This window comes from Diabrotica virgifera, chromosome 3 (assembly GCF_917563875.1).
Source record: "Diabrotica virgifera virgifera chromosome 3, PGI_DIABVI_V3a".
In the NCBI taxonomy this organism is placed as follows: Eukaryota; Metazoa; Arthropoda; class Insecta; order Coleoptera; family Chrysomelidae; genus Diabrotica; species Diabrotica virgifera.
Window position 1 is genome coordinate 256,194,208 of NC_065445.1, and position 18,500 is coordinate 256,212,707.

Consider the following 18,500-nt stretch of genomic DNA (forward strand, 5'->3'; position numbering starts at 1 on the left):
TTGCTAGCCGTTGCTAAGGGCAACCAACACAATAAATCATAGTGGTAACGAAAAATAAATCTCCATTACATTTTAAAAATCATTTTTAATAATCAAATGTAATTTTCGGTTAAAATAATTTTTATTTTAAGATAATGTAAGTCTTTCTTTAGTCAATGACTGTGAAATAATTTCTTAATTGTTATAAATAAAGTCACTACGATTTAAGAAAACAAAAACAATTATCTCGGCTTTAGTTGGTCGTAGAAAATTTTTATTTAGTTTTGAATCTTTATTTTGTCTTCAGCAACAATAACCTGCAAGTTAAAAACTCATAGGATGTACAGGGGCGGCTTCAGTTCTAAATGTTTATAACAAAATTTGCCCCCGTATTTTCAAACCCGAACCCGAAATAATAGGTTGAAAAATGCTATACGCATTTATTTACATCAGAATATGAAAACATAAGTCTTTAGAAGGAGAGTGGATCTTGGACTAACCCTGTACGATTTTTTTTTTTTTTTCAAAAAGTTATAGCCTTGGACATTTGACCTCTTGGGATAAACAAATTATAATATCTAAACAACAAGTTCACCAATCGGGCACTACAATTTTTTTATGTTTAGTATTGAAAGATCTTCATTTTCAAGCCTTCAAAAATACATAAAAGTTATTTTTATAGTAAATAAGGCAATTGCAAAAAACGGCCATTTTGGACCTTTCGCAGGCTGTTTTGCAATAACGTATTAACGAAATTGAACTTGCTATAGCTCAAATTGTAGGTTTTTTAATTTACTACAATTTTCTATTTAAAAAGTTTTTCTCTAAAATGAATATACTAAGCTGCAAAATTAAAAATCTTTAAAAATTGTAAATTTAACAAATGAAAATCGTCATAAATAAAAAACCGCACAAAATGTTTGGTTACATTTTAGAATAAGTTATTCCTGGCTTCGTCCAGAAACCTGATAGGTTTCTAAAATTCCTGAATTATACCACGTTTTTTCACCCACAGCCTGGGGTATAACTCTTATGCTGATAGTTTGGATTTTTTTAATGAAAGCTTTGGTAAATTTGTGAGCCTGTTAAAGCAAATTGTGATATACATTTTTCAATGTAATGGTGTAGCAATATTGTAATAACGTGTAACTAATGATTTTTTACCTGTCAGTTTCATAAATCAATGTTGTATTGTTTTATTATTTTAACTTTAACTTTATTTCTCTAAGCACTTTTTAGACTGTATTTAGACTGTTTTTATGTTAAGATTTTATTACCTGACTAATTCTATTGAGGTTTTTAAACTGTAAATTGTACAAAAAGTGGGCAAGGCCCGTTAATAAATAAATAAATAATTAAATAAAGGAGTAATACTAATATAAAATAGAAATGCATATTTACCATTTTTATTCAGTTGCAATGCGAAGGCAAAACTGTCTTATTTTTCACTTAGAACAGAGTGCGCAAACCAGCACTCTAAATCGACGATTTTCGACTCATTGGAGTCATCGTCAGAGAGGCGTAGGTTTGCTGCTAATAAAAATATTCAAAATATTTAAAAATATCCAAAATATCTGGCTTGAAATTTTTAGAAGCCATGGAGGTGTTACCAGGAAAATGGTCCAATAAGTTTTCAATTAAACATATTTTAAAAATATTTTGGATATTTTTATTAGGTTGAAAATTTTGACTTTCATTTAGCAGATGTCGCTAGGCACCTACTCCATAACGTCAGTTGCAATGCGGGGATATACTCTCGGTGTTTCGTCACTTGGGGCAGAGAGCAGCAAACCCACGCCTCTCTGATGATGACTCCAATTGGAGTCAAGAATCGTCGATTTAGAGTGCTGGTTTGCGCTTTCTGTACCAAGTGAAAAATAAGACAGGTTTGCCTTCGCATTGCAACTGAATAAAAATGGTATACATTTTTATTTTAAATCCAATTAGTTTTTTACTCCTGACCAAATACCAAGCGAGTGATTACTTATACCTAATCAATAACAAAAATTATCGTGTATAATGTTTTGAGTTGAAAAAATTCTGAGGGTGGTGTTGCACCCTTGGGTTGATAACAAATATTGATTTTTGTATGTTTATGGATATGTGTTTATGTATTCTGTAGTATGTATTATCGATAATTGAAGATGATCTGTCTCTGACCTATTTTACCATTAACGTTGGTATGTTTTTGTTGCCCATTTCTTTTTTAGTATTGGTAACCAAAGCTTTTAATGGATTTGGTAGGTCTTTGATTTTTCTGTTTTTGCTGTCTCTTTCTAAATGATATTGTCAATATTTTCGAGGTGCGTTACTGGTGCGACTTTATTGGAAGATAGTTTATTTGATTAAATGAAATTAACATTAAATTAAGAACACTCATCAGAAAAATCATATAGGATGTGATTTGCATTTAAAAAGACAACCATATCTAATCATGGCACTAAAATTATCTTATTAGAGTTCCATTGTGAATATTTTGAGATTTTATCCCGATATAGTAAGTACTTGGTTTTACATTTAATTATTTACTTTCAATATTAATATCAAATTCTAATTTTATATGTATGCCACTTTAAAACATAAATCATATATCCTTGGTATGTTAAATAATTTGCGTGTTTTTGGCTTGCTTCAAAGTTTATTTACATCACTAAACTGTACACTCACTATGTTCGCTGAGCTAAATTCATAAATTTAAAACTTCTAAACTAAAACGACAAATGAAAAAAAATCTAATTTATCGTTTAATTTATTGAAAACCCTAAACTGAGCCAATCATATCAGAACTTCATTATAAAGCTTTTCATTTTTATAATATTATGGAAAATCTAAATCCGTTTAGGATGATGGGGCTGATCCTTGCTGAGCCGCTCAATTGAAGATCAATGTGTTAGGGGCAGGAGCTGATAGAAGCACTATAACATTATGATATCGTTTTATTTGCATGGAAATTCGTCAACATTCCATAAATTCACTCCCGGAGGTCGTAAAACGATCCTTCGATGCCTACCCCGAATTTCGATCAAAATAGCCGACCACATACCTCATTTTACAAAGAATTCATTTAACAGTTACTGATCATTATAGGAAATATAACCAAAATAAAACACGTTTATTTTGTAAGGTGTGATATGAAATAAAGCATTATAGTTTATAGTCCAAGTAATGAAGTTTAAAATAGGACAAGACCTCGCAATTTTTACAGAATGGGTCGATTTGCTTGAAAATTTGAAGAATTAGTAGTGGATAGTCCAAGGATCAAAATCTATATGATGCCGAAAGCCGCTTTTACCATGGGGGTGGTTGCGACCTTCTCTCGGGGATGGAATTTTTTGTTACATTTTGGCCTCAAAAGTTAATAAAAATATTCATTCTAAGCAAAAAATCAATCTTTTTAATAAGGTTTCTGCTAATAACTCCAAAAGTTTTCATTTTATCAAAACTACTTTACTTGACAAAAATGTACATTTTGAAAAAATAAACATAACTGTGTTTTTAATTTTCTTTAAGACCAATAGTAATCGAGCTATAATTTATTATATGTTATGTCTTCTTCGTCAAATGCTAAGTATTGTAGTTTCAAAGTCAAAAGACGGGAAAACTATGCATTTTTCGAGGACAACTTGTTCAAACTAATTTAAAATATTTAAAAATATCTATCTCCAAAAATAAAAAAAGAGTCTCTAGCTCAAAAATTAAGTGACTTATAATGAAAAGAATGTCAGTCCCTATTTTTTCCGCGAAAAAAATTATCGGAAGCAACCTCCTAATCACCACCCTATTTAAAATTAGTCATTGATCTTATTTGGTCTTCTTTATTTATGTATTATTAATTGGTTCTAGAAGTTTGACCAGCTTAGAATAATTAGTTTTAAAAAAAATGGAGTTAAAACGAATTTTTGTAGTTTGGAAAAAAATGTACTTTTCTTCAGAACAGAAAGATAAGAATCAGATATACGAAAAATTGTTTAAATATGAAATTATAGCTTATTTAATTCCCAAGAACCTGGTTTCCAAAAATTTCTTCCAACCCTTTCAAAATCACCTCTTTTTGCGACTGAAGATTTTAAAAAGATTTAATATTAATGGACTTATAGATGTTGTAAAAATCTACAAAATTATTTTTTACCAAACTTTCTAAGATAAAAATAAAAAAGGTTAGTTTAAAAAATCAATATATTTTTTGGAAAAAAAAAGGAGAAATCCAATCGGAAGCATAATGTAAGTTAGCGGTGTTTTTAGTCAGTGGCCTTATTCATTCTTCTTTATTTATGTACTATTAATAGATTCTAGAAGTTTGACTGGCTTAAGATGATTAGTTTTTAAAAAACTGGAGTTAAAAGCGAATAACGAATTTTTGTAGTTTGGTAAAAAATGCCAGTTTCTTCAGAATAGAACGATTAGCATCAGAGATACGAAAAAATGTTTAAATATGAAATTGTAGGTCATTTAATTCCCAACAACTTGGTTTAAAAAAAATTTAATTATCACTATGATAATTAACATAATTGATTGATTAATTAATTATTAATTATTAATTAACATAACAATTATTAACATAATTGAATAATAAATCTCATAATTGTAATTAATTATGTTTTCAGCCACCCAAACAAAGTTGAGATTGACAGTTGGTAACAGTAATTAAATATTTGATAATGATCAGTTGATTCCATTTTTGATTAGCGTTCAAACAACCGGCCCTATAAGTTTTAAGCTCGCGACTTTACCGCATACGTTCGCTTTTAAATATTCGCTAGAGAGAAGATGAAGAGGAGATGACAATGTTATAAAATAGAATTCTAGTTAAAATTAAAGGACGTTACGCATTTGTTATACTCAAGAGAGATACCTCTAGGAATAATTAAAACGATCAAAAACATCTACCAGAACATCTCAATAAAAGTAAAAGTGGAAGATGAACTAACTGACCCAATTGAAGCTGGAAATGGGATAAGATTCCTTGAGTCCTTTATTGTTCAACCTGATCATGAATGAAATAATAAAAAAAGTAAGAACTAAACAAGGATACCAAATGGGAGAGAAACAACTTAAAATAATCTGCTATGCAGAAGATGCAATACTAATCTCTCAAAGTGAAGATGATTTACAACGTAGGCTGCGCCAATTTAACAAAACCGACAGAAAATTTAACATGTTATTTTCGCCAAAAGAGACAAAATGCATGGTTATAAGAGCAAATCCAATAAGATGTAAATTGGAGCTGGAAGGTCAGATAATAGAACAAGTGATGGAGTTTAAATATCTAGGCATCACACTATCTAGCTACGGAAGGCTCGAAACAGAAGTGGAAGATCAAGTGAACAGAGCAAACAGAGCTAGTATGGTATAACTAGACCCAAACCCAGACATCCAAAGTGAAAGTTATCCTCCAACACCAAATTGTTCTATATGGTCCACATAATGTTCAGAAAAAAGTCACACCATTTTGAGCTTCGGGTTTGGGGGGGAGAGGGGGAGAAATCGGTAAATTCGTAGTTTTTTAGGTTTTTCGTAAATATTTCTAAAACTATACGATTTAGCATAAACAACCTTTTATACAAAAATTTTCTACATTAAATTTGAAATAAAAAAGGCTCTATGCATAATCCTTCTAAAATGAACAGTTTCAAAGTTACGGAGGTAGTACAGTATAATTGGTCCTAAAAAAGGGCTAACCTAAACATCCAAAGTAAAAGTTTTCCTCCAACACCAAATTGTTCTATATGGTCCACATATTGTTCAGTAAAAATTTACACCATTTTGGACGTCCGGTTTGGGGGGGGGGAGATGGGGGAGGAGTCGGTAAATTAGTAGTTTTTTTACGTTGTTCGTCAATATTTCTAAAACAATGCTTTAGCGTAAACAATGTTCTGTACAAAAATTTTCTACATAAAATTTAAAACAAAAAAGGCCCGATACATAATTGTTATAAAATCAACGGTTCCAGAGTAACGGAGGGTGAAAAGTGGAGGTTTTCGATACTTTTTATATTTGTTGGGCAATTTACTACTGATTTTCTTTAACAGGATTGGGTTTTATAAATCAAATTTGCTATTTTAGTGGCCGATGGTATGTTAGTAATGAGCCCTTAAAGAAACGTCAACCTCACCACCCAAAAACATCATCAATTGCCCAAAAAATATAAAAAGTATCGAAAACCTCCACTTTTCACCCTCCGTAACACTGGAACCGTTGATTTTATAATAATTATGTATTGGACCTTTATTGTTTTAAATTTTGTGTAGAACATTTTTGTATAGAATATTGTTTACGCTAAAGCATAGTTTTAGAAGTATTGACGAAAAACGTAAAAAAACTACTAATTTACCGACTTCTCCCCCATCTCCCCCCCCCCAAACTGGACGCTCAAAATGGTGTTACTTCTTACTGAACAATATGTGGGTTATATAGAACAATTTGGTATTGGAGGAAAACTTTTATTTTTGATGTCTGGGTTAGGCCTTTTTTTGGACCAATTATACTATACTGCCTCTGTAACTTTGGAACCGTTCGTTTTAGAAGGATTATGCATTGGGCCTTTTTTATTTCAAATTTATTGTAGAACATTTTTGTATAGAAGGTTGTTCATGCTAAACCGCATAGTTTTAGAAATATTGACGAAAAGCGCAAAAAACTACGAATTTACCGATTTCTCCCCCCTCTCCCCCCCAAACCCGACGCTCAAAATGGTGTGACTTTTTTCTGAACATTATGTGGAGCATATAGAACAATTTGGTGTTGGAGGAGAACTTTCACTTTGGATGTCTGGGTTATGCCATCTTTTGGATCAATCTTATCATACTAAGCCGCAGGTTGCCTGAATGACACAATGTGGAGAAATGAAAATATCGAAAAAGAAATGAAAAGCAGAATTTACAAAACAGTCATCAAACAAATAATGACATACCTACGCGGCAGAAACACGACCCGACACAGAGACTACAAAAATATTGCTCGAAACAGAGGAGATAAAAACCCTTCGAAAAATCGATGGTGAGACTGTATGGAACAGGGTTAGAAGTACAGATAAACGACGAAGATGCAAGTTGGACAACATTACTAACTGGATAAGAAACAGAAGAATAGGATGGAATGACCACATAAGTCGAATGACAACAAATAGAGTAGTAAAGACGGCGAGAGACGGTTCCCCAATAGGAAGACGATCGGTGGGAAGACCACGAAAACGATGGAACGACAACTTGCTAGAGGCACATTGAAAAAACAGACAGAGTCTATATATGTCTATATAAAAAGAAGAAGAAAGAAAGAAAGAAAGAAAGAAAGAAAGAATTCTAGTTTATGTACTGTTATGATCTGCTTTCTATTACTTTTATATTAATTAGTATTTATTTAATTAATTATTTAATTGTCGCAAATCATACATAAAAATTATTCAGAAAAAAATCTCAGGGTGCCTTTTGTCATAAAAAATTTAATCAAATTATCTTAGGTTATACTTGTTCTTTCTCGTGGCTTCAGTATCTATTAGTTGATCCTTATCGGGATAAAATAGGAGAAGGACATAAATAGAAATATCATAAATAAGCACATACAAATATCTTTATTATCAAAAGTAATGCTCTGTAAATTTATCAATTAAATCCTGTGGGCATAACTGTCCAAAAGAAACTTTTACCATATAAATTAAACTAATTCAAACAAATATGTATCTCTTTGTTCTTGATACCATTAATAAAACAAGCTAAACAAACAAATTTGGTATTCGCAAAATTAATTATACTTCCTATTAAATTTTTGAAATGTTGGAACCTTAAATTCATATGTTTTTACGTAAAAAAATTAACTTCTGATTATAAAGAAAATCTATCACATAGGTTATTGACTGACCTTTTTGATTCACACAAAATGATGTCTCCTATTGACCCAAACAGCTTCTCCTTGTTGATTATGTTAGGCTACCAATCAAAGCCCTCTCCGTTCTCAGCAAAAATCCAGCAGTATACCAGCAACTATTTCTCCAAAACACCAGCCAGGCTTCCTTTGACCAAGACTCGTTCAATAAACTCCAAATCTCTCTCCTCTTTTTCTCTCAACAATAATCTCCTGAGACCCAAGTATCTTTTTTTCTTGGTGTCAAAAATAATTTTAGTAACGATAATTCTTGTAACTTACTCTCTTGGACTTTACAGAATCAAAGAGGTGTTTCTTCTCGATTTGATTTGTCTCTCGTTCCACTTTTCAGCTACTCTCAATATCAACACAACCACTAGTACTTGCTTCTGAACTACTCACGAAAACTTTTGACTGCTCTTCTCGGGTGCCAGTAACACAATGATTGTTTCTTTTCCAAACTGTCTCAACATTCAAACCTCTCTTTCTCCATTCCAAGTTGCCAAGCCAATCAGAAACATTTCTCTCTCCACCTTACTATTCATTCGAAAAACCCAGTCATTCTTTCAAACAATATTTCTATTCAACTAATCACTTTTCGGAAATTATCTAAATATTCTTGTCCTTAAACAAACAGATTTAAAATTCCAAATCTCTTTACCATTAGTTTTTCTAAAAACTAATAATTACAGCTACCTGTGGATTCTACCTTTCGCGTAACAAAACAAATGTCTTTAATTCTTCATGGAAAAACTCATTAAGGAGAAACCACCTTGCGTGAAAGCTAACTTCTAATAAATATTTTTAAATCAATATACAGGGTGTATCAAATTTATGTGCCCGCGTTATATTAAAAAAATTAAATTTTTATTTTATCTTTGATTGATAAATTGATACACATTTATGTCATAAAGTTAATAATAAATCAGAAAATTTAATAAATTTAAGTAGGTACCTACTTATTATAGGTCACTATTTTCCCTCTTGACTCCGAAAATATTGATCGCATGAAAAACTTTATAAAAATTATAGAAAATCAAATTTTTAATGGTTTCAGTCCTCTCGCTTTCTTTCAAATTCGAAATGGCGGCTAACGCAGCGACCTAATTCAGTAGCGATTTTATATTTACACTACCATTGACTCCCGCTAAAGGTTAAAAAAAAATAAAATTTGGCGTAGGTCGATATGCAAGGTTAAGCCGTTTTTGCCTAACTTGACAGGACATGAATACCAGAATAGAGATGAATTCTGATACAGTTCTATTTTCACGTGCAATTTATCAGCCCCTTTTTTTATTTATTATAATTTAAAATCTATTTCTATCCTAATATATTTTTCTATCTATCTTATTTTTCTCATCAGATTTTGAAGCTTTCTAATGTCTAGCGGGAGCTACGTTTTTATTCAGAATCCGTCACAAAACCCTTTAAAATTTTCTACTTAAATTTTACTTAAAATTCTATACAGCATACAAACAAAAAGCAAAACAAATAGCTATATATAAGTATTAACGTTTGGCTAGTAATGATATGATCTATTGCATATTCTTATTATTGATTGGCTAAAATCGTCCCCTGACTCAAGGAATGACATCTACGCTTACTGGTGAACGGTGTGAAAATATCTCCTTCCTTCGTGTGTGGTCAGCTATTCAGGCAAATAGTTTTGTATCGTTGGGGGAAATATTTATTTTCTTTACGATCATTTTAGTCATTTATTTCCCAGCTCAAATTTGCTAATCGGCTTCTGTGAACGGTTTATGGTCTGAATATATTTGGCGATAAACGTTTTTAATAATAAAATGTTTTAATTTATTACCATTTTTACAATGTAAACTTTGTGACAGTGGAATATAAAATGTTGATAAGTTATTTCACACTAATATTTTATGAAGGAATATTTACATTGTACAATTTTTGTGAAGGGTTTTGATATTCATAATTATTGAGTTTAAAAATAAAAAAAAAATTGTATTTGAATAATAATGTAGGTATAAGGGGGTAGAAGCGCTAAGAGCATTATAGATTTCTTAATATAATATACAGAAGATACAACTAGATAAATTAATAACATAATAAGTAACAAAGGCTTTCGATACCCAGTTGCCATCCATCTCTATCTCTCTATGTGTCTTCAACTAAGTTGGTGCCTCTAATTTTGATGTCTACGCCTTCTCTATAGCTTCATCTTGATCTTCTACATTTTCTGCATCCCGGCAATACCCAATTTAACAGTTGCTACAGTAGTCAGAGACTGGGTTAGAAAGGAGGAAATCAAAAGAAGAACAGGCATTATAGATGCCTTAAGGCGTGTACCCACTAATTTCGTGAATCTCTGGCGCTCTGCACTCCTGCAACTGCTCCAATGGATACGGCATGCGCTTCTCTACATATAAACCTCTACATATAGGAACTCTGAGGAGGAGCGCGCACTGTTGCACTCTCCGAGAGCGTGGACGTATCCACTACGTGGACCAGATGCAGCAGCGCATAGCACAAGAGGTTCGTAAACATAGTGGATACGTAACCTAAGAGCGAATGGCATGGTTGATGTGGAATTGTCGCCAGAATGAAGAACGGAAGGTGAACCCAAAAAATTACAGTGTGGAGACCACGAGTAGACAGAAGAAGTAGAGGTAGCTACCTACACGATGGACAGATAACGTCATAAGCGTCGCTGGGAATTGGTTACAGAAAGCTCAAGACCGACAGAACTGGCAGAAATTAGGTGAGGCCTCTGTTCAACTAAGGCTTGTGTGTGGACACAGAAGGCTGAATGATAATGATGATTGGTAGTCTATCTATAATATGTACAGCTGGTTCCTAAAAAAACTGATACGACTCTTAGTAAGATTTGATCATTTTGAGCAGTGTATGATTGGTCTGACATTATATTATATTTATTATGACAGACAAATAATAAAATAAACAAACAAACAGCCATTTTTTGAGGTTGAACCGGCTGAACAGAATAAGTTATCTGACAAATTTTAAGATTTGGCAGTGACAGTGACAGTATGTAAATAATAAATATTTGTCCTTCAAAATACACCGCCCAATTTTCTATAAAATACACTCTAAGAGTCGTATCAGTTTTTTTGGAACCAGCTGTACATATCCGTACCATATAAGTTGTTTTATTCTAATATCCTCTAAAATTATGTAAACTATTTTGTCCGATTGCTTTATATACTGCTGCGTGCATACAGTCCTTTTATGTTTGTATTGTTTCTTCTATCCGTTTAAAGTAATTTTATGTGTTTATTTTGTCATCTAGCCTATTTTTGTACAGTCTTATTATATTAATACTTAGATTGTATCTTCTTCCTTTTGTTATTTCGTTCTTATCTGCTCTTTTGGTTCTACCGTTTTTCTTAGTATATAAGTTATTGGTATGTGGTACCGATTCTTTCGTTTAAATATATGTTCCTTTAAATTAATGATCTCCATTATTTCTCTACTGGTTTAAATTTTTACAATTTCATCAATTAATTGTTAGTAAATTCATCTTTTATGGCAGTGGTGGAGTCGTTTCATTCACTCTCTAGATTAATAATTATTTTTTGACTGTGGGTATGTTAACTTTCATCAATCTGGAACTAATTGATTCCCCTGACGCCACGTGATGATTTCTCAACTTCTTATGCATCACTGGTAATCCCCCTTGTTGGGCTATGTTATCTTTAGTGAACCCCCTATAGAAGTGGTCGAATCGTCGTCGTTTACCTCTCTTTTCTTTTTTGTATCTGTTAGGATATCTATATCACTCTTAATTTTCTCAATTTCAAAAGATTTCAAAACATCAAAGAGTGCAATCAAAATTTCTTAATTTTTATCTGTGATTATGTTCCCCTTCCCCTGTTGATCCGATACATCAGCAGTTTGCTAGTTGTGTTGGATTTCTGAACACCAGCTGGTTGTTTAACCTTTTTATGCATATTAAACGTATGGAGTTTTTGTTCAAACAACTCTATCTCTTCACACTGTAATTTTAATCAATTTTCCTTGGCATTTCGTATTTCGGTTCATATTTGTTTCTGCATGTTGTTGTACATTCTTTTGTTGTTCTTTGATTTTCTTTCTTCTTCAATAAGTTGCAGTATAGTATCATATTTGCAGCATAGTAGATATCATAGATTTCATTATTTCATCACAAATTGAAGTACAGTCGGAAAAATGAAAGATTACCCATGAACGATCATATCAATCATTTATTTTGTATTTGGTCTCTTTTTCTATAAATATCAAACGTTTGTTATGTCAAAACAATTTCCCGAGCAAAAATCGGAACTACAAAAACAAATGTAAAATGTAATTTATATTACAGTCAGTTGTTGTTTAGTGTGGTAATAAATACAATACTAACTTTAGCACACTTTATATTTATAGTATATTATGAAAACATGTTTTTCCGACAAATATGTTGAGCATTTTAATAAGTCCGACACGTAGAACATGTCAAATGACAGGAACTAAACTCCTGGACAAAATTAACGCACCACTCATATTTTGCCCAATAATCTTTATTTATTGATAATTTACTGTACGACAAGTTGCCTTTGGACCTTGTTTGACAGTTGTTATGTAAGCTAATAATAGTCTTGTTTTAAGAATAATTCGTATTAAACTCCGTTTTAGGCTAAAAGAGTTTTCATCAAAAGTGCCGATTAAAGCAAAGTGCTTGTGAGAAACAAGCTTTTTATTGTGATATTGTTCATCACATGCATGTTTGGGAGTTCATTTGTATAAAAATCAAATAAAAAAATGAACCGTCAAAGTAATTTGTCAGTGGAGGAGGCAGTGTCAGCATCGACTCTCCTAGGACCTAGATGAAGGATATTCAATGCGATACGTTGCAGGTTTGTTAGGAAGACATCATTCCAGCATCAGTCGCAAGGTGAGGCGATATAATGAAGCAGGGTCGTACCATCGAAGACCAAGGCAAGAGCGAAAACGTTGCACTTATCAAATTGATGATCGTTTTTTGAGAAAACGTTCTCTCAGAGATAGGAGAGTCACCAGCAATTTGCTAAAAAATGAACTAGCAGATGTTCGAAATGTTGCGATACTATCTCGAACAGTTAGAAGACGTTTACCTGAAGCAGAATTGAGCAACAGTAAACCGGCCAAAAAATCCTTGCTTACCAGAGAACACAGGGTTCAGAGATTGAATTTTGCAAGATTGCATCAAAATTGTAACATTGATGATTGGAAACGAGTTCTTTTCCCCGATGAGACTAGAGTAAGCCTAAAAGCTCCAAATGGTCGTAAGCGTGTCTGCCGAAGGCGAGGAGAAAGGTTTGGCAGCTGCAATATCTCCCTTAAGTTACTTTTGGTGGTGGCTCTAAAATGTTTTGGGGAGGATTTTGTTTTGAAGCTCCTACGGAGTTGGTCTTCATACGTACGAAGTCTATGAATGCCCATTATTACTTAGACAACATTATTGTCGAACATGTAATGCCTTTTGCTCCGTTTCTTGGACCTAATTTTTTATTCATGCAAGACAACGCTCGTCCTCATGTGGCTCGACAGGTTATTCGCTACCTAAATGATGTTGATATTCCATTATTAGAGTGGCCACCTAACAGTCCGGACATGAACCTATAGAGCATCTATGGAACTATCTCAAAAAAAAGATTCGAAGTCGTAGACCCCCTATTAGGATGGATAGGTCAAGAATGCCAAAGAAGATACTATTAAGAAAACCAGTTGGGGCAAGGAGACGAGGTAGACCAAGAAAAAGATGGCACGAAAAGTTTCAAGAAGCTATAGGATCGATGGAAATTACAGACTGGAAAGAGAAAACGAAAAACAGGATACAGTGGAGAAACATAGTGCAGCAATTTTTACATAGACATTAAATCAAATTATATAATAAATATAAGACATTAGTATATATTGTCATTTGTATTACGTGAAATTGTTATTGTTAAGTTGTAAAGCCCTAGGCCTCCAAGGCCTGTAGAGCATGTAAAATAAATAAGACCCCCTATTGCCAATCACAACCAACTCATTGAGGCCGGTATTGAAAAATGGGAGAATATTCCGCAAGCTCTTGTTGAACATTTGATATCAAGAATGCCTCGACGCATAAATGCAGTCATAAGAAGTAGAGGAGGGCCTACATGGTATTAGTGTTGACCCAGATGCATTTTATTGTATGACTTTACTGATTTTTTCTTTTTGCAATTTGGAGTTATGCTAGCTTATTTACGCATTTCCGGCAAAAACAAATTTTTAAAGAAACAATAAGACAAATTAAGGTCATGATAAAGTCATGTTGGACTTATTTGTAGGTGTTTATTATTATTTCAATGTAACTAGCTTTATTTTGTGTTCATATTGTAAATACTTAGATTAATTTAAGTGGTGCGTTATTTTGTCCAGGAGTTTATATTGGTGGTAAATAGTAGTCTGATTTTTGCATGAGAGTTTAATGAAAGGTTAACAAATCAATTGGAAGTTCTATCCTACAGAATATATGGGACGGTTTCATAGTCTGACGTTAGAAACCTGTAACCTGTTCCACAATTAAAACTTTCCCTGTTCCAGTGTTCCCATACATCAAAGTTTGTCCGACTAGACACCGTTAAGCTATTAACAAATTTTCAGCTTGCTATTAATATTTTTTTGTACGCGGGATCCAGGCCTATAATATTTTAGGAAAAGCTACAATCCGTTGTAATTATAGCAAAAAGGTTAATTTATAAAAAAATGTTTTCATAATTATCATATTTCATTTTTTTAACGCAAATAAATCTTAAATATTGTCTAATATTGTGCTTTTCATAATTGTTTAAAAATAGAACAAAATTGGACAATTTTTCTGACGGGTGGTGATTTTATTTCGTAAATCAGTAAATGCTTTCTAGTGACCAATACCTTTTCGGATCTCTTCATATTTTCCCCGTCTACACACTTTTCATTATATATTCTAACAAATACATACTTAATACAAAGCGATCGGATTTTGTTGGGGTAGATACATTGGGTGTGTTATGTATATTTTATTTCAACGTTTTCATTAGAAATTCCGTTTCATTTTATATCTTTTCATGTATTATTAGAGTCGTATTCTTTTCTGCTCCGTTGGAGTCCCAATATTCAGTTCAATCATAAATTCCCATTCAATTTCGAGCATGAATGACAAATTTCGCATTGAAATGAATATTGCCTCTGGCCTATTGATTTTGTGTACGTACTTTATTTCGCTTTATTGTCAAATCATTTATTTTACCAGTAAAATTTTTAAAATTCAAAGACTAATTCCAATTTTTATATTGTGCTCCCCTTTTCTTTATTGTTCTCTTTTAGAATAATTGAGTTTACATTTGAATATATTTACTTTGAACGGTATGGCGTACAAAAGGGAAAATTTTCCATAAAAAATAATAATAAAAACTTTTGGTCGAACAAAAAGCTACGCCAATGTTAAATTTTTGAAAAAAAAACGTATGTGATGGGAAGCAAATAGACAAAAACAGAAAAATGTATATATTATGATCTACTAATCATGTTAAGAGGAAATATGATAATTGTCAATCCAGCACACTAAAAAAACATAAAATATCTTTACACAGTGATTACTAGATGGTGCGACAGAGAAAAAGTTTGTTAATCCTAGTAAGTGCATTCAATAACATGGCCAAACTCTTTAAAAGCCTCAACCTTAATCTGGAGATAAAAGTAAGGCTCCTACGATGTTATATCTTCTCAATATTTTATTACGGAGTTGAATCCTGGACACTAACTGAAGCAATGGAGAAAAAACTTGAAGCCTTCGAGAGGTGGCTATACAGGCGAATCCTAAGGATATCATGGACGGACAAGATAACCAACGAGACCGTATTACGAAGAGTGGGCAAAGAAAGAGAGGTGATGTATGCCATTAAAAGGAGAAAGTTAGAATATCTCAGACACATAATGAGAAACGGCACTAAATACAGATTCTTCTTCTTCTTAAGGTGCCTATCCGTTCCGGATGTTGACGATCAGCATGGCTATCCTAACTTTGCTTGATGCTATTCTGAATAGTCCGGTTGTCGATGTGTTAAACCACTTTCTCAGGTTTTGAAGCCAAGATATTCTTCTTCTCCCTGTTCCTCTCTTTCCAAATACCTTGCCTTGAAGACTGAGTTGCAACAAGCCATATCTCTGTTCATTCCTCATAACATGGCCAAGATATTCTAGTTTGCGCTCTTTGATTATGTTAATAATCTCGCATTCCTTGCCTATTCTACGTAGAACCTCAACATTAGTCACACGATCCACCCACGAAATTCTCAAAATGCGCCTTAACACCACATCTCGAATGCCTCGATATTTCTCAAAGAAGCCTCGGAATTACAGATTACTGAAGCTAATGTAACAAGAAAGAAGAACTTCTGTTGGAGTGAATGCAAAGAGAGTGATAAACTCCAACAGAAGTAGAAAAAGAAAAAACTTAATGTAGCTAATGGGACAAAATGAAGAGAGCAGAAAATAGCTTCTCATTGGAGCAGCCAAAGTAATAAAAATATTAAGAAAAAGCAGAAGTAGGAAAATACTACTTTTTCTGCAGTAGTACTTGTATGGGATGATAAGATGATGAATGTAATGATAAGATGATGAAGTTGAGGAAAGGGTAATTAAAAGGGATAGAAGTAGAAGTATGAAGAGACAGAGGCAAACTAAATGGAGTGGCTAGCAAGAGATGCAAGAGAACAACTTGACACTCAAGGATGGATACGGCTCGTTTGCATGCCTGTCGAGGAACAGTAGCTCATAGTAGACAATGGTGACTAGCAAAGGTAAATACTGAGATAAGAATAATGTTCTGAAAATAAATAAAGATGAATAATTGCTAAAGAAGAACAAATTAAATAAAACTAACAAAACATGTGCGCCAAGAAAATGATCTTCGATCACTCTCCCAGGTATCTTACACTGCTGTCAAATATTAAATATATTAAATATATAAGTAAATGTAAATATAAAGGGAATAAGAATAAATGATGTACAAAATAAATAAACATTTAATAAATTTAACTACCAGATTTTTAACAATCTCTGAGTTAGATCAAATGGAATATAATGTTACTCTTCAAGGTAAAGTATTCGGAAAGCGAGGAATTGGGAGAAGAAGAATATCATGGTTAGAGAACCTGAGGAAATGGTTCTCCACAATAACAACTAATCTATTTAAAGCATCAGTTAATAAAATAATTATAGCCAGAATTATCGCCAATATTCGAAACGAATAGGCACTAAAAGAAGAAGAAACCTAGTAAAACAGTAGTAGTTAGTTTCACAAAGAAACGAAACCTAGGTAATATCTGGATGCATGCTTCATCGTAACAGAAGCGATGATGACTACCCCAACCGAATCTATAAAGGGCATGCTTGACCTTCCTCCATGACATATATGAATGGAGAAGAAGGCGAAGATAGGAGCATACAGAAGGTGGATAAGGTGCCAAGAAGTTGCCAGGAAGTTACCAAAAGGATCCCTGTATTAAATCTGGAGAGATAATTAAAAATAATTTAGGGTTGGAAATGGTACCAGATCCAATGGAACCTAAATATAATTTCGAAAAGCCGTTTATGCTAATGGAAGTCGAATAAAATGAATCTTGTAATGGCAGATCAATGCTGATATATAGACAGCTAAAAAATCGATGAAGTGTTGGAGCTGGTTTTTTTTCATCTTTAAAGAGGGGGGGTCTGGAATCTTCAAAAGACATCTCAGTCCAGAACGCCGCCTGACTGACCTTAGTGCAGGATTCATTCTTCGTAGCCCCAGCGATAGTTTCCGAGGTACTTTAAAAACGTTCTCTTGTCGCCGAGGCTACGCCGAATGCCTACCTGCTAAACCAGACCCTCCTCTGTCATCCAGCGCTCCGAAAGCGGAATGGCCGCTGCAAGGTCGACGTCGCTTCCGAAGCACTTTACCTTCATTTATGCACAGACTGTAAGCAAGGATGCCCTTCCTTTTCCCCGTTCCCCCTTTTTTTTTGGTCCCAAAATTGGGTTTTTGTTTGTATGGTTTTTTTTTAGAGCTTCTTTACCACAGTCTGTCTCATACAATCTAACTCACCTATTCGCCTCTGATCAAAACTTATTCCCTCTACCTTCTACTTACAATATATTTCCCTCTCACCCCTATCGTTGGTACAGCTGTTTTTCCTCCTCTTCTTTCTTCTTGATCACTACACGGATACAGTTATGTATACTAGGCCAACCAGATTTATTTCAGTCATTATCTCAATCATTTCTCGCACTGTCACAAAATTCACACCTGTCTCTCTTTCCATTCTGTTCCTTTCTATTATCCATCTGTTGCATTCTAGTATCGTATGTGTAACGGTGTCTGGGTGTCCGCAATATAGACATTCATCAGTGTCAGCCTTTCCAAACCTAGAGAGGTAGGCTCTAAAACACCCGTGCCCTGTGAGCACCTGCGTCAGGAAAGAATCCAGTCGTCTGTGACCACAGTCCATCCAATCTCTCAAGTTAGGTAGCAGAATCTTTGTCCACTATGCCACATGCTCCGTGTTGTTCCATTTTTCCTGCGATCTTTCAATTGACCTTTCTCTTTCCTGTCTTCTCTCGGTCATAGTGAGCTCAACGACTCTTCTCTCATACAGTTATTTTCTTTCTACTACCAACACATGCAGCGGAAGACA